This window comes from Aulostomus chinensis, chromosome 8 (assembly GCF_037954235.1).
Source record: "Aulostomus chinensis isolate RoL2024-O1b breed Wild chromosome 8, RoL_Achi_v1.0, whole genome shotgun sequence".
Taxonomy (NCBI): Eukaryota; Metazoa; Chordata; class Actinopteri; order Syngnathiformes; family Aulostomidae; genus Aulostomus; species Aulostomus chinensis.
In genome coordinates, this window is record NC_141327.1 from 23,353,224 (window position 1) to 23,370,081 (window position 16,858).

General features: G+C 39.9%; 1 long non-coding RNA gene across 1 annotated transcript in view; it reads right to left on the reverse strand.

Moving 5' to 3' along the window:
• The window catches only part of LOC147257687 (uncharacterized), a 50,473-nt gene extending 36,332 nt beyond the window's left edge, over nt 1–14,141 (reverse strand). Inside the window, exon 1 of the long non-coding RNA XR_015117485.1 lies at nt 13,891–14,141. This is a non-coding gene — a long non-coding RNA (uncharacterized LOC147257687). The remainder of the gene's footprint in view (nt 1–13,890) is intronic.
• Between the last annotated feature and the right edge of the window lie 2,717 nt (nt 14,142–16,858).

The window sequence follows — 16,858 nt, forward strand, 5'->3', positions numbered from 1 at the left end:
AATAAATAGAATAATTCATGATTTTGTCATTAAAAATGAAAAGTTTCTTTTCCTCATACTTGGGATGTGTTTTGAAATTATACATAATGGACCATAGATGTTCAGAAGTTTTCCAAACCTCCTCTAGCTACGTTGGGAGACGTACATGAGTCCCCCCTTGCGTTTCACAGGAGAGGGGTACCGGGGCTTTAATTATGTGCAGAGCTCGGATCATTAGCATGGATGGGGGTGCAGTATGGAGCGTTCTTTCTCGTCTCCAGTCAAGGCACTGTGCTCCATGTCGACCACCCCCTCTTTTCTCCTCCTTCTCCTCTGATGTAACAAATGAGTCCTGGCCTTGTTACCGAGGTACAGGTTAACAAGCGGAGGCACTGTACGTTCATGCTGAGCTGTGAATACATGCATGAGAATACCAGCTAAGAGATATTATTGCCAATATACATGAATTGTGGTTAATTAATGATTAATAGTGGTGATTCAATTTGAAATTTTAGAACATGTTAATTTTGATTTCAAAATAAAATCTTCAAGGTTTTTTTTTTTTTTTTCTTACACCACTAAATGTGAAGCTAAAACAAAGTTACATTTCCATCTTTGAGGAAAGAATGCAAATGTTGAATTCATGTTGTGACCCTACGATCAAGCCATTTAATCCCACAAAAGAACCCCGGCTCTTCACAGCTGCACTGCTGAAAACAATCCGAGTATTACCATGACACAGATACATGTAACGCTCGCGCACATTTACCCCAACCTACTTCTAAACTTTCTCAATTATTCATTAATATGAAATTGTGTTTGTCTCAAGTGGAACAATGAGATTTCCTCCTGCGACACACAGGCATTGTTTGGCCCTCTCCAGGGCCACTGTCACTCCTTTACCAATTTCTCCGTTGACACATATTGTTCAGGAATCCATTTCCCTCCTGATAGTTTGGAGAACCCTGATTTGTCCTAATCCTGAGACCATTTGTAATACAGAAGACTGGGATAAATAATAAATTGTGTATGACAGAGTCAAAGGAACAAAAAATGGAGCTCGCGAACAAATGGGTTTGCTTTATGGTTGGGAGAGAAAATCCTTCTTTATGGTCGCATTATCAAATCATGATATGTATATTCACTGTTGAAATGAATAATAAGTAGAATGTGGAGAGAAATATGTAGAACAAAAATAAATGGTGTGAGTCTGCTATCTGCTGTGACGGCTTCATAATAGTGCTGCTCTGAGGCATCTCACTGTGAAAATGTAGAATTTTGTCTTTCACTGAAAATCCTGTGGCTCATGTGGATACATGCAGATCTTTCACTGTGGACATCATGTGCAATTTTAATGTGTGAGCTATGAAGAGATGAGAGAGACTGTGAAAATAAAGGTAAACATGCCACGAAATATTAATCGGCGGTATTACCAATATTTTGTGACACATGATTTTATCTTCGTTTAATTTAGGCTGCTGGTATTCCATTTAACCCCGAACATCTGGATGGGATTTTTGGCTCATGAAAAAGGCTGAAAAGTAAAACAAAATGTGAGAATAAAGTAACCAAAAATTATACTATTTGAGTTTGTCATTAAAAATACTCAGTCAGTAATAAATCTGCCAATTTGGAAAAGTGTTTTTATTATTATTATTCTCAATGTACAATTATAAAATGATGAGTTGACAGACATAGCAAACATCGACCATTGGTTATATGCACTATCCATTGTCCAGAAATTGAAAAAAAAAAAAATTGGGGTTTTATTATTAAGATGTGCAAATGACTAAAATATAATCAGACTTCTTCCTTAACAGATGGTTCACTGTGCTGTTAATGTGTCAGGAAAACAAATCAATTCCAATCATGTAGCTAATTTAGAACCATCATCAACCCAAGAACCTAAAGAAACAGTAACGTCTTCTCCCAGCAGCCTTTTTATCCATGAACGCTGCATGCATATAATTAACTCATAGTTAGGAAGCATGCGTGTGTGTGCATCTGTATGTAAGTGTGTGTGTGTCTGTGGACGCACGCATGTGTGTTTTCGCTCGCTGGTGAGCACTCCTCATTCAAACCCTGCAAAAGGCTACTGGAGAACTTTAATAAAAGATCAGTGATGCCAAAGACTCTCATAAAACAACACTCATCCATTTTAATGCCCAGAAATTTCCATTTCAGGTTCCTTTGTAATTGAGATTCATTTTGCAGAAACTAAATTAGTTTGAATAGTATAATTTGTAAATATATGTTAATTAACCCCTTTTCTTCATCTCGTTTGTTAAGAGAGAGCAGAGCCAAATGAAATTCAAACTTACCTGTAAGGCAGACTCAGGACCTGTCTATGAATTAAGGAAAATAAAAACACTGCGCTACAGTTTACTTTTTTTGCATACTCAGTTGTTTTTAGTTAGACGAAGGTCTTAATTGCATTGTCGTTAGTGTGTCTAATAATCGCCAGGGGACATTTGGGTTTATGAACCTCTGCTGCCTTCTACTGTGTGTAAAACCTGCAACGGGGAAACCACAGGAAAAGGATGCCCACCAATGCGCCTTAATTTAAGGAGGGATTAATAAAGTAGTTGCTAGACTTGCAGTTTGTTCTCCCTAAGGGTTGTATTAATAATCTCAGAGATACAGGGTTCATCTGTGGAGATCTGCCCTTGTGAAAGACCGACAAACTTAAAAGGCTCGTCTTGAAAGATCACTGATGTGCTGCTGTTACTTGTCGTCTATAATTCACTGTTAGTTTCGCGCAGATTAAATGTTAAAAGAGAGTCCGTCATTTCTGTCGAAGATACTGCCGCTGTACGACTGGTGGAGGGAACTTACCCACACAGTCTGAAGATGAGGAACCAGGAAGGAAGTGGCGTTAATGCAATTTAGCTCCATATTAAGATGCACAGATGTGGGTGGTAGATGAGCAGGAACGAGGAAGAGTGTATGACAGACTGACTGCCGAGACACCCTCAGGCTTTCACCGCAAGTTTATGGAATGGAGAACAACAGTGTGGAATATGGCTTGCTTCCTTTTAATTTCGGTTCCCTAGAAAACTATCAAGCTGAAAACAGCACACATCTTTCACGACTACACAGTCTTGAATATTATTGCTTAATACAAGACTCAGACATCAGTTAGTTCACCTGACCACTTTAGTTCCTTTTCAGCCAAAAGGTAAATAGCTTCCAGTTTGCAATCAAACCAAATACTGTGCCACTGCTCATTTAAAATCATAAGCCAACATTTATTCATTTTGATACATTCACAATATCAAATAAAACTAGTATTTTAAACTTTAATTCCTCTGACCTACTACCTCTACTGCTGCAGCCGAAAAAGATCAATTTCTGTGTGACTAAATTTGAACAATCACTTCCAAAATCAGCATGTAAAATACAAACTACTGCTTAGAACATCCACTGAGAAACATCACTAATAGTCAAGGGAAAAGTCGAATCAAAAGATCATTAGATGATTGGCTGCATTTCAATGTAGAAATATGGCTTTAAAAATTCTTAAATCGGAGTTGGAGTGATTTTATGTCAGTCAAATCGTGCTTAAGCAATTTGTTGATTAATCAATGAGTTCCCAAGCAGTCAAAGAGGAGATTTTGTGTAGACAATTGATACATTTATCACCAAAGGAAGCCAGTGAGCAAAAAAAAAAAAAATTGTAGGATTAGCAGATTATAATCTGTAAAATATGAGGACTTCTCTCAAAAATGGTTACAAATGAACTACCTCTCGCTCGTGAAAAATAAGTGGGCAACTTCAAACTTCTGACAGGGAATTTACCATCATTTGGTCAAAAGTGAAGACTAAGACTAAATTAAAATGATTGCTCACCATTACATTGCCTCAAGGATTATGACGGGTGTCTGAGTGTTCACAATATGTAAACGTTGCTTTCAAATAGTGTTCAGGTGTCTATTTAAATGGGTTTGACTGTAATAAACAAATGTGGCTCATCAGTGCATCTGCACCAGTGTTTGTTTCTGAAGCACTGGTGTGTTTAAATTACAGAATATATCCGTCTGATGTACAGTACAAATAAAAACTCCTGCATATTATAGTGTGTTTTGTGTCTGTTTTTTCATGTAAGTTAATAAAACATGTTTGAAAAACAGCCTGGTAATTTTTAAAAATAGGCCTCAAACTAAATTAAGCTGCATTTTTGGTTCCTTGACACAATTTTCCAATTCTGATATGAATTTAGACCATTAGACCTCCAGGCTGTGGCCACCTTTCCTTTTTTTTTTTTTTGTCAAACGAGTAAAAATCTTTACAAATCAGCTTCAAAAACATAATACAACAGAGATATCCTGAATTACATTTCATTTCTGAAAAAAAATGACATTCATTCTCATGTCAGAAACTAATTCTTAAAAAAAAAAAAATTATAAATCAATTTTTCCTTGATTAGAGCACAATCAACAGCTCCATTTCATTAGCAGCATCGTCTGTTTATGATAATGAAAGCCTAGCCTTGCAGTGCACTCTTGACCACCTGTTGGGACTTTGTACTAAATATTTCAAAGCTTTTCTCCCTTTTTTTTTTTTTTTTTTTTTACCCCTTCTTCTCTGGCCCTTTGATATTTTTGTTCCACATTCTTTCCTTTTTCATCCTCCCTGAGATAGCTGTGAAATAATCCTACAGTGTTCGCCTTTCATGCCTGAAACTTTGCATTGCATTTTAACATTGGTCTGGAGAACATTCTTTTCCTTCTGTGCGCATGATCATCTTTCATAAAAGTGAAGGGCTGAGGAGAGCTGTAAATCTGTCCTAACCACACAGCGTTCCAGGTCTCTGGGAGACTGATTAGCATCTGGGAGTCGGGGCAAAGCTCCTTGGTAATGAGAAGAAACGCTGGTTGGCTGCCATGTGACTCCCCTCCGCCTTGATGCCAGTCCCCCGGTTGGTCAAGTATTATTACGGCCTTTTTTTTTTTTTCACATCATGGTGGGCAGCCATTCAAAGAATTTTTCACTTGAAAGGCTTTTTTTTTTTTTCTAAATTTCTAATAATCTTGGCACCAGAGTGGATTTGTGACTTTGTTTCCCTTCAGATTTGAGGCTGTTCCTGTGTGGCTGCAGCTCACATGTAACACCCATACATCATCACTGCCAGGCAGGAGCTATGTTAAAAAAAAAAAAAATTTAAATCAATGCTCACTCTTTATATCCGTTTGTGGATTCTACAAATATTTAATCAAAAAGAGTGTATAAAAGAGCAATAAAATAAAGAGCTTGAGACAAAAGTCCTATCAGCCAAACTTAAGGGTCGACCCCACCTCCATCTTGAATGGCACACAAAGTAAAGCTGAAGAGTGATGAGAAGATTTGATCTTACATTTTTATACGATTATTAGTCATTAGTTACATTTTTTGCAGCCTGCTTTGCTTCCTATTCCATATCAAAATAATATTCAGACTGTCACTCTTCAAAAAAAAAAAATCTACGGCAACATCTGATGATGAGTTTTGATCACATGGTATTATCCTGTTCTATTTTACATATTATAATATGAATGTTTCAAATTTTTTATAATATCTCTGGTTCCTGTAACCAAAATAACCTGTAAATATTATTAAATAAACCATTTTATTATGCTGTATAGGGGAAGTTTTTTTTAAAGGTTTACATATGCTTGTTAGGACAAACCTATGAAGTGTTTTAATTGTATGAAATCACAGTAGTTTGCCTTTTAATAATTTAATCAGGCACCCTTTTTTCAAATGAATAGGACGTGTAAAAATGAACATAAAATCACTTCCAGGTGTACTGATTTTTAAAGAAACAAAATAAAATAAGTAATAAGGAGGATCAGTCGAGATCATTTACATCGTCAGTTTCACCACGAGGCTTATTTTGATGTCGTTGGCTTTTTCCTGTGCCAAAAGTGACCGTTCTAATGCCTGTAAAATGTAAAAAGTAGTTTCACAGCAGGTAACCAGGAAAATCTTCTTATATTCATGTTCTAACACTGTCTGCACTAAAACCCTGGAACATCCAATTAATATTAGCTGCCACAGTAGATGCACTGGTGTGAAAGCACCCCCACCACAGTTAGGCCTCATTTTATGACGTACCACAGTGTACGCAGGCTTCCGTTTTATGAGGAAACTACTTCTTTTTGCAGCAATGTCCATTAAAACAGCTCAGTGGAAAATCTCTGCTCTACTTACATATCTTTGGGTAGCAACCATGGAAAATAGCGTAAGCCACTGAAAGTAGCGGTAAACTTCTGGAGGTCGTGTTTTCAGTTTATGATCCAAGTCTATCACAAAACTGTCTACTTGCTCATAAACCCAACAAAAAACATTTGTGAAAACATGGTTAGGTTATATTTTTTTGGTGCTTTTCCTTGTATGGGTGCAAGCTGTAAATTGTGATTCATAATTATCAACAGTCCCACATTCATGGAGAATATAGTCAAATTTGTTGATAATCTGTTGCAGTTATTCTCCCTATATACATTTGAATTTGAGGCAGCAGCATCAAAAACCCTCTCTAGTCTGATGATGCATTGATTGTGAAGCTTTAACATATTCTTAATGAAATTCTTAAAGTCTTCTGCCCTGGTGTCAGGTTTGAATTGATGATGTGGTATATCCATGATTTTTCTTTTGTGTCTTTTCCCTGGACAAAAAAGGGGAAAGATCTAAACCTTTTCTCTTCGACTGAATTTACATCTTCTCCTCATTTCTCCTGCTTTCTTACCAAGAGAATTCTAATGAAGGGCAGAGTCAGATATCTACAGGGATACAAGAGGACCTGGAGACAGGAGAGAATGCAGCCACGGATGGCAAGAAATTTCCATAAAAGTACAATCAGGTTGGAATTTTAAAAGTGAATGTTTAAGTAGTCTAAGAGATGGGCTTTGATTCACACTCTGATCAAACCCAAGACATCTCATTCAGAGAATAATGATTTTCCCCCTTAATTTTTCTCTGTTTCTGTCTCATCTGTGAGCTTACAGGTAGAGCAAAGCCCAGTGGTATTGTTTTCCCTCCAGTACTTGAGAGCAGGAGTCTTTCTTCTGCCGGATTAGACATGGCCAAAAAGAATGGCAAATGTAGATATGCCATGTTATTAGACCCACATTTGCTACATACAGTGGTGAAGACCCAGGCCCAAGCCACTGAATGCAATACAAGTCCCCTTCAACAGTGGATTGCAAGTAAGTGTGTATCTTTTTTTTATTAAATAAAATTCATTTTAAGTATAGAAGAAAACAGTCTCTTTATGTTGGAGTGGGGAGAAAGATGTGAATGAATATAATCACTGTTGCTTGTAAGAATATATGGAATATAAAAAAAGACCACAAGCTTGTTTGGACCAAAAGCAAGCGACTAATAACTCTGCTCTCAAAATAGTTTTGGATCACAACCATGGTAATTTTGTTAATAACAAAATGAGCATTCACGCCCAACATTCCTCTCACCATGTGACAGTAAATTATACCATACAGAAGAGATGCACAGGCATATCGGCCATGTGTTGCATTGGTTAATATTTGCCTTGTCAATCTTCTTTGGACTAAATGAGATGATGGCAGTGGCAAATGCTTGTGTTGATAAGAAAAGACTTGTTAATAGAAGAGTTCTTTTTTATGATGATATCGTTACCCTGACACAAAAGAGGGAAATAAGATCAACCAAAACACTGTCATTCTACCCTTTTAACACTGCACACGCCAACTTGGGTTTTCTAACCCAGGAAAATGGGTAAAAGCCTGGTAATCTTTGAGTAGACAAGAAGTTACCTTTCTGTTTTCCAGTGCATTGCAGTGTCTTAGGCTGGAATACAAGCTGTGGAAGCTGTAGTAAAAAGCAACGCGGCAGGGGCGTGACAGTGTTTCTATTTCACATCGTTTACTTCTGTCTGTTTTTCATACTAAAAGGGCGGTTTGGATGGAGATGGCTTGAACTTGTGGCTGAGATGACAAAGAGTCACAGACGTTACCAGCCAAGGCAACAAGCTGTCACTGCCTCCGTGTACTTTGGTGATCGGAGACCCAACTGCATGTCATATCCGATTGTTTGTGCTAATCAGCGACAGAGCAGATGAATACCCGTGTCCACTGCAGGCTCATTTGACCCAGGAGTCAATGTCGATCAAACATGTCCTTACTATTGAAAAAAGCCAGATGTTAGTGAGATTTTTTTTTTTTGTCACAAGAGAATAAAAACAAAAAAGAGACAGTGTTTAAACAGTATATAAATGGCTACCAATACGACATTCAGTTATGTTGCACACTACAACTTTTATACTCTTCCTGTTGCAAATCCTGGAGGGTTCAGCTGCACTGACATCCATTCTCCTTCTTGGCAGTGTTGATCAAACAAAGGAAACTTTGTTTGAACAGGTTAGGTGTGTGGACTGTACATAGCGTAGGTCTATACATTCTCTGTTTTAAATGTGATCTGTCAGACATGCGTGTTTTTGCTGCAAGCTATTACTCTTTCATGGCCCCTTTTTGGAAGGAAGGTTCCTGACCAATTATTTTCAGACAGATGCAGGGATGCAGAATGACTAGAAGCATCAGCTTTTTTTCCAGATGATGCCTAAGGTAAGGGGAAAATGGCCAGAGGCTACGGCAGCCCTCTGGGGACACAGAGGGCTTATAAACTGTGAAACTGACATCTCTAATCTATTCATTTTGCTAAGTAAAACTTTAAAAACATTGACAGTCCTCTACATGCTTTTCCCAAACTGTATATTTAGAATTTTATGAATCTGAAGTAATTTTTGAAGTCATTGACTCTGTATAATCTTGCAAATAATCACAGATCCAAGGATGAATAAAAGCACTCAAACCTACCTCAACAGCAAGGTTTCATATTTCTTACAACACAACTTATGTTACTTTTATGTAGTCGACTTTCAAAAATCAATACGCTGCACTAAGGATGAAATATATTTTATAATTTCAATATAAAACTTCCTTTACAAATTACTTGAAAAATAACAAATCCACTCTCATTGCCATCGTGCAGGTTTGCCTGATAGCGGGCCCTCAACAAGGAAAAAGCCTTGCGGGTTGCCTCCAGAAACAGGGACGTCCATCACGATTCCCTTCACAAGGTCACAATTTTTTTAATACCATCATCTCCACTTTGTACAGCAACAGACATCCGCACACGTCTGCAGACTCTACACGCACTATGGCACAACAGCACATGCCATGAAAAAGGCCAAATCCACAGTGCAGCATTGCAAATATTGTTTTGTTATACTACACTGTACGTCATTACTGCTGGAAGACTCTGCTACAAGTCTGGAAATGGACCACACATTATTTGACGATAACTTTTGTTCCTAGAAGATCAAGTTGTTTTGTCCTTGAGCAAGGCACCTCATCCTGAGTTGCTGCTCACAGCTCCAGTGTTTGTGATAGCAATGCCAGTGCTTTAATGGTGCCTGAACCAAAACTTTTAAAGTCATCAGATTCCCTTGAACACAAATGTTTTCAATCACTTTCAGATCGCAGTGTTTGCACCTTCATTCCTTTAGGCTTTTAGCTGTGTTTTGGACAGTAGCTACAAGCAAAGCTAAGAGAAAGCCAACTATCATCTGCTGTCATCAGAGTGTAGGCTGACAGTGGCTCCCTTTTTTTCGAACTTTCTGGTGTCATATGTTGCGTTTTGATCCGTTTTTTTTTTTTTTTTAAGTTTTGCACTGTTCAGAGGGATTTTAATTTTGTTGTCATGTTATACAATTGCTAAATTTGTCTGATATTACAGAGTAGGTACTGAATGTTGGGTTTATCAGAGCGTAAAGTTGGTTTGACAGAGACTTCATTGGCTGCCAATAGAAATCCCTTTTGCACTGCATGTAGTAATTTAATTAAAAAAACAACTATTGGAGCAAAAAAAGAAAAGTTAAGTAGTATGCTGAACTAAAATACTCTGATTCTGGCTGTGGATGCAGCCAAATGAAACCATGGAAAGTTCAAAGATTGTTATCCAACATCAAAAATGATCAATGCTGTAAGGTCATTCTTATATCTAGGACTACAGCTGTCATTAGGGCACCATTAATAATTGAACATACCCTAAGGTATTCATGGATTGACTCGAGCAAAAAAGTAAAGCAAAAAAACAGGACAATACCATTCCCCAGTAGGCGGAATGAAAGACTGAATTTCACTTGCCAGTTACTCTAATTTGGACAGCCATCAGTCACATTGGAGGACATAATTGTTCCCATGTTTGTCCAGTTCCTGTCCTTTTTGGTCTTTTCAGTTAAAGACAGCAATATTCCAAACAGAGGTAAACAGACTTCAGCAATTCCAATTGACCTCTAGTCCTCCTGAGATGAACACTAATCAATTCTGCTGCTCTGGTTACATTTAGAATTGCCCTGAAGGCCAACTTGGCATTATGATTAGCATCTATGAGAATAGTGCAGTACAATGGGAGAGGACATACATTGCAATGAGCACATCAGGTCTCTGCAGGATGTAGCCATGACATCACAAAGCAGTTCTGTTTCATTTGTTGCTGTATAGCCTTTCTGAGCATCATCCTCTCTCAAATTTAGGGCTAGGAAATGAATCATAATATCAATTGAAATCCTACTCACTCGCAATCCAGGTAGGGCTGAAATTTCATTGCAATCACAATGTGGCCCAGTGAAATATCCACATTGTAGAAGGTGTAATATTTGTGTGTCAAAATACTACAGAGATGTCCCAGTCTGCAGATCGATTGTAGACAAAAAAAGCTTTGATGCAGGTGGTTGACAATGGTCCAGTTATCATTTCAATATGTCTCTCAATGATGTGAACAATGACACAAGAATGACGAGTACGGTACTTCTGATGTTCTGAATCACATCGCAACCGCAATCAACACTAGCTCATTACAGCTGATTCAGTTAATCCTTTCAGTTAACGCAGAGTGGTACCACAGACAGAGAGCTCAGAGCGAGGGGTAAGAAAGTGTACAAAATAATTGTTCAGTCGAGACACTGATTTAAAGTCATAAATTCACTTCATTCTACCGAAACCTTCAGCTGATGAAACATCTAGGACCGTATGTCTGTGGTCGGTCATTACTGTAACGGGCAGCTGAAGCCCAGAATGCAGTGATGGCACCCCTGCCAAAATAACCTCGGGGGAAACCACCGGCTATGCAAGACACCAATTATAGTGTATCTTTACATCTCTTCTTCAAAAATCAAAATCTGCCATTTTCAGTCTGAGGACTGCTAGCTAGTTCAGAGGTAGTTGTTTCACCTAATAACAAGCCAATACTCACAACATTGTTCTGCTCCAATCAACTAACTTTGCAAATACAACTTCAGTACAGTTTCAGAAATATTCTGCATTTTAAAAGAGGTGAACACGAATGAGTGGGTGCAGGTAATTAGGAAAAATGCTTTTGAAGTCTTTCTTTCTGGTCATCTTACGTTTCTGGTTTGTTTGTTTTTTTATTTACTAACAATTTCAGACCTCTACCTGTGTCCAAACACTGTTCAATGTTAAAGAGTATCTAAGGACAGTTTGATGTGAATGGTACACTTTGACAATTTCCAAGCTGATGTATTTGAAGTGTATTGAGGGTGGGTTATTTGGACAGATAATTCTAACCAGTACATCCTGTGAAAACATAAAATTAATTAGCACGCAACTTAACTCTTTGGGGGATTGACATAGGAGACATTCTAGAGGTGGTGAGTCGAACACAAGGGACGTCCCCAACGATCCCCAGTGTAAACTTCAGACGCAGAATAACAATCTTGATTTTACAAAGCTTGGAAACTAATTAACTCGTGCAAAAAATGCCTACAGAGCAGAAGTGATTCTCATCTCAGTAGGTGGCTTAACTTGAGGGTTTTGTTGTAATCTGCTGGGTGTGGAAGACAATTGCCTTCAATGACATATGATTTCAAAATTAATAATGAAGGTTTAGAGATCCACCACTGGCCCCATGCACTTTCTGTCAGGGCATTTTATCTTTCATCACTTACAGCCGAGAAATTCAAATCACATAGTGAACACTTTTGCCATTACTTTGCGGAGGATAAGATATCCACATTTGAACCTCTTAAATGCAGTTTATCGTTCGATAGTGAAACACCAAAATTTGCTGCCTCACCATGGCAACAACATTTAAGAATAACTCAGCCTTCTGACCCATTACCAAACTCTTTCTGACCAAATATGAGATGGATGTGGATGACCCACGTGTCCCGTTGGAGCTCCCATTTGGAGCCACCACATCTAATCTACCACAAGATGTTAAGGGTTCTTCCTCAGCCCACACTAAATCCCTCCGCTGAGTTTGGTGAAAATATTCTCGCCGACGGAGAAACGTCACTGAGAACACAACCTTCTTGTGAGACCTAAAATTCTGCTGCACACAGAGCACACAGCTTGTCACTAAAAGCAGAACTGCCACACCACCTTATAGTAGGTCCGCCTTAAGAGTTCCTGGAAAGTTTTCACCAGCTGACATCGACTAACAACTTCATTCAACATGCTAATATAAACTGGTTAATCTCATTGACTCTAGTCTGGCTTAAGGCTCATAAATAAATATTTTGTTATCGTTTGTGTCACCCAGTGATTTGCTGCAGGATTTCCTGTCTAAATAAACTTTCCCCATACAGGTTAGTGCAACTTTCAAGCTGAATACATATCATGTGTAAACTTACCAATTCAGCTGGTGTAATATTCATAACTCTGGATTTATTTGTTACGCGCGCGTGTGTGAGTGAGAGAGACAGCCGAACGAAATGTCGGGAAGAGAGACAAATACATTTTGTACGGTGAAATTATAATTATATGGTGGCGATGTAATTAGAGGTTGTTTGCATGTTGAGAGAAAAGAAAAAGAAAACTAAATGAATACCGTTTGTCATTCTAAATGAGTATGAGAAGTTGGCGCAGGATTGAAACGCAGCCCTTAACAAAGCTGGACAGTGTGTTTGAGTTTCACTCTGTGTGGACAGTTCCATCAATATTTAGCTCCTCCACCGGCTCACCTCTTCTACAAGCAAGTGGAGGCCAGAGTACAAGGAGACGCCACCTCTCCCACTGATGCTAATTATTCCTGTTTGCTATCTGGGTAGCTACTAGGCATTCTGATTGGATTTACTTGACAAAATAAATAAAGTATCATCATAAAAGTGTAATGCCACCTCTCTGACCCTTCTCCATACTCAGGCCATGTTAGCAAAGGTATGGTGAGGCAAACATCGTTAGAGTCGTTTGTTCTCATGTTACATACTTTCTCACACTTAAACTATTCTTGATACCTGCCAGGGAAACCGTGTGTGTGTGTGTGTGTGTGTGTGTGTGTGTCCCTCCCTCTGGCTTTACCCGCTGCTTCTTGTTATGGCTGACTTGACTCAACAAAAGGTAAGATGTTGCAGACATACCGTTCCGTCAATTGAACAAATTTAGTATGATACAATACCCCTGCAATAAATCAATGCGTGGATTTGTACTAATGGTCGTTTCAGAGGCTGTAACTTGTGGTGCTGTTGACGTGCGAATTTCTAGGTGGCTTTTCTATAACGGTTTCCCACAGTTGCTTTAGTCCAGTTCTCAAATGATAACCGATATGTTCAACCACCACCACAATGCTAGTAACCTCCACATGGCTGGTCAATCTGCTATTAACTAAAATCAAATATACATGACCAAACAGAAGCAACAGGAACAGCTGAAGGCTGCAAAATGCAACAGTGTCAGCCTGTCATGAGCAGGGTCCTCTTAAACACCAGCAAGCAGGCAGCAGAACTCAAAGTTTGACTGACATTAAAACATTTACATTACAAATAACGTATATATTCATGAATGAATCCCCTACCAAAGGCAAAACAAAAAACAGCACAGCAGACAGACTTAGTTTAAAAAAGTAGTACAAAGATTTAACTTCAACCCAAAATCTTACCTGAGGGCCAGGTGAAATCCGGCAGAGGGGTCCCACGTCCGACAGCAAAACAATGAACATTCCTGGGACTCCAGAAGGGAAACCAAAATTATTTAATCCTCGATAAAGTGACACAAAACACAAGGCAGGTCCCACTTCCGGTCAAACGCTCTGCCGCGCGAAAGGTGCGCGAGCTCCGTGAGGAGAGAACGCCAGGTGTGCTTAATTACTTCCGCCTATGTTCGTACAGAGGAAACGACTGATGTCACGTGGCTTAAGCAGCCTGCGTAAAGTAATTAGTTGCCTAAATTGCGCAGTGTAGCCAAAAGCAGTTTTATACAAGTTAGCACCGTACAGACCAGTAAGAGAAGTATCATCACCTTCCTGGGGCCTGAGGCCACATCTGGTTAGTAATTATAACAATGAAAGACCTTTAATCCAAAAAGTGCAGCCGAAAAAGTAATGATGGTAATTGTAAGAGTAATGATTTTGAGGAAGAAACAGGCTTTTGTGGTCATTCGTTTTGTTTTGCTTGCTGTATAAACTATTTTGAGAAATGCCCTCACTGTTTTCCAAATGTTCATGGCAATTCAATAAATCTGGCAAAGTGAACTCAAAAAACTGTGTGCGTGTGTGTGTGTGTGTGTGTGTGGGGGGGGGGGGGTCTTTATGATTTCACTATATACAAATAATTATAGATAATATAGTTCATCATAAGATCAAATTGCCAAGATAGGAAAGTGAAAATTGCATGAAAATGCTCATAATTGCAATCATAGTATCACAGTGTTGTAGGATTTGTGGAAGGTATTTCTGAGGGAATAAAATATGTGATTGAGCTTATGCTTATTTGTCTGACATTTATACTTCTTGAATATATATAAGTTGAGTATTTGCACGCGCGCGCGTGTGTGTGTGTGTGTGCAGCGCTTCATGTATTTAGATGATGTGCTACTAAGCACCGCGCTGTCTGATGTTAAACAGGTGGTTTGAAGTTGAATCCAGTCAAGAATATGATGCAGTCATAGGCCATGAAGACAAAATTTGGTACAGGAGGAGGTGGGGTGGGGACGGGGGGGGTGGGGAGGGTGAAGGTCTGTCTCGCTGGGACTGTGCGGTTTGCCTACAGGCCGCAGGACAGCCTGAGAAGCCAGCTTTCCCCCTCGCCTGCCTGCCTGCCTGCCTGTCACTCTCTTTCTCAAAGACTCACTTTATTGTCTGTGTCAGTTGTGAGCCGGTGGTTTGCCTCCACTCACTGTCACCCCTCTGTCAGGCCCTGACCGATAAAGCTAGCGCCAGTGCCAATCTCCCTTCTTCAGCTCTGTTGGCTGTTCCTGGACTCCATTCCACCACTAATTAGCTCTTCAGAGATTTCTCTTCATGGAAACAGGGGGTTGGTGGTGGGGTGGGTGGAGGGGGCTCGAGGCACGGGGTGGGGTAAGGAGAGAGGCAGAGGGATGTATGTGGAGGAGAAGAGAGTCTTATTGGATATCATGGTTCCAATGACAGTCCAGTAGATAGATAGATAGATAGATAGACAGACAGAGATATCTGACTAATGTCCTGCCTCTGCTGGGCCGATATGACCACTGCAGTTCCTCAGGTGATTAACATGTTGGCAGGGGTTCCTACATGAAAAGACCCCTGTTTCTTTGTCTTCTAGTGTGTAAATATTGTGCTAGTGGAATATGAAAGTAGTGCAACTATAAGGTACAAAAACATAGGGAAAAAAGATCAAGAGTGGGTCTCACATCAAGGAGGACCCTGAGGATGTCTTTGTTGTCAACTTCAGAAGGGGGAAGAGAGGAGCAGACGAGGAAACTGGCAGAAGGGGGAAAGATGCCAGAGAGAGCTCAAAGGATTCGGTCTGGGCAAGGTGATCGGTATTCCTCGGCAGTCTGCCTTCTGGCTCAGATCAGTGGGAGTAAGCTGGCAGCCAAGCCAGAGGGCATAACAGCACAAACACACCTTCAGCAGCACTACACTGCTAGAGGCTCAGCTTCACAATCTGGAGGGGCGGGAGTTGGAGGGAGAGACGGGGAAGAGCAGGTGAAAATAAATACCCTGTAATTACCTTCCAATCATCAACTGTTGACATCAATTGTAAATATGTGCACGTGGGAGTGCACATATATCATTAGGATCCACAATATATCACAAAAAGTTGCGTTAGTGTGGGTTTCAGCTGTGGGCGTTGTGATCGATGAGGTCACCGACGAGGCAGACTCAGCCTCAGCCCAGCCACCTTCTCCCATCAACACCTATCTCTCCTGGATGAAATCCAAAAACCCTCCGTGTGTGACAAGCGGAGAGACGCTACCGCTCTACAAGGACGTCCTACCTCCATGCTGGGACACAAGGCTGACACGCTCCTTGCATTAGACACCTACATGGCCCTCGCTGATGTTCAGTTACAGCTCTGACTAAAGGTCTAAACAGGTACCTGATGGGTGGGCAGAACTGGGCAGGACACTCCGATGAAGTGCTCACACACACGCACACACACACTAAGTGGTGTGACAGGTACCAGATGTCCTGGCAAAGGCCAGCTGTCTCAATGGCCAACCACCTCCCACACACACACACGCACGCGTGCACACACACACACACACACACACACACACACTGGCCCCAATGTGCCCTCCATGCATGTGTGTCCCAAAGCTCCTGTGGTCTGATAAAGGTGAATTCAGCTAACAAGCTGCTGCACACATTTAGCCTCATGCAGCAAAATAAATCTCTATATATTTTCTGAACATTTTGGCCACGTCGTGAAAAAAAACAACAACAATGACCTCCCACAGTTGTTTCCTGACATCATAAATAAGAGAGAACTTGACAACAAAGCCTTCTTTTTGCTGTCCAGAACGGAGGCGCTCACTTTTACATAGAGGTCAACTCTTATTACTTGTAAACTCCCGCAGACAATTTTTACCTCCTCGTGCCCTTGTCGAGTTTTCCTTTTATTGTATTTTTCTCCCTGAAATAT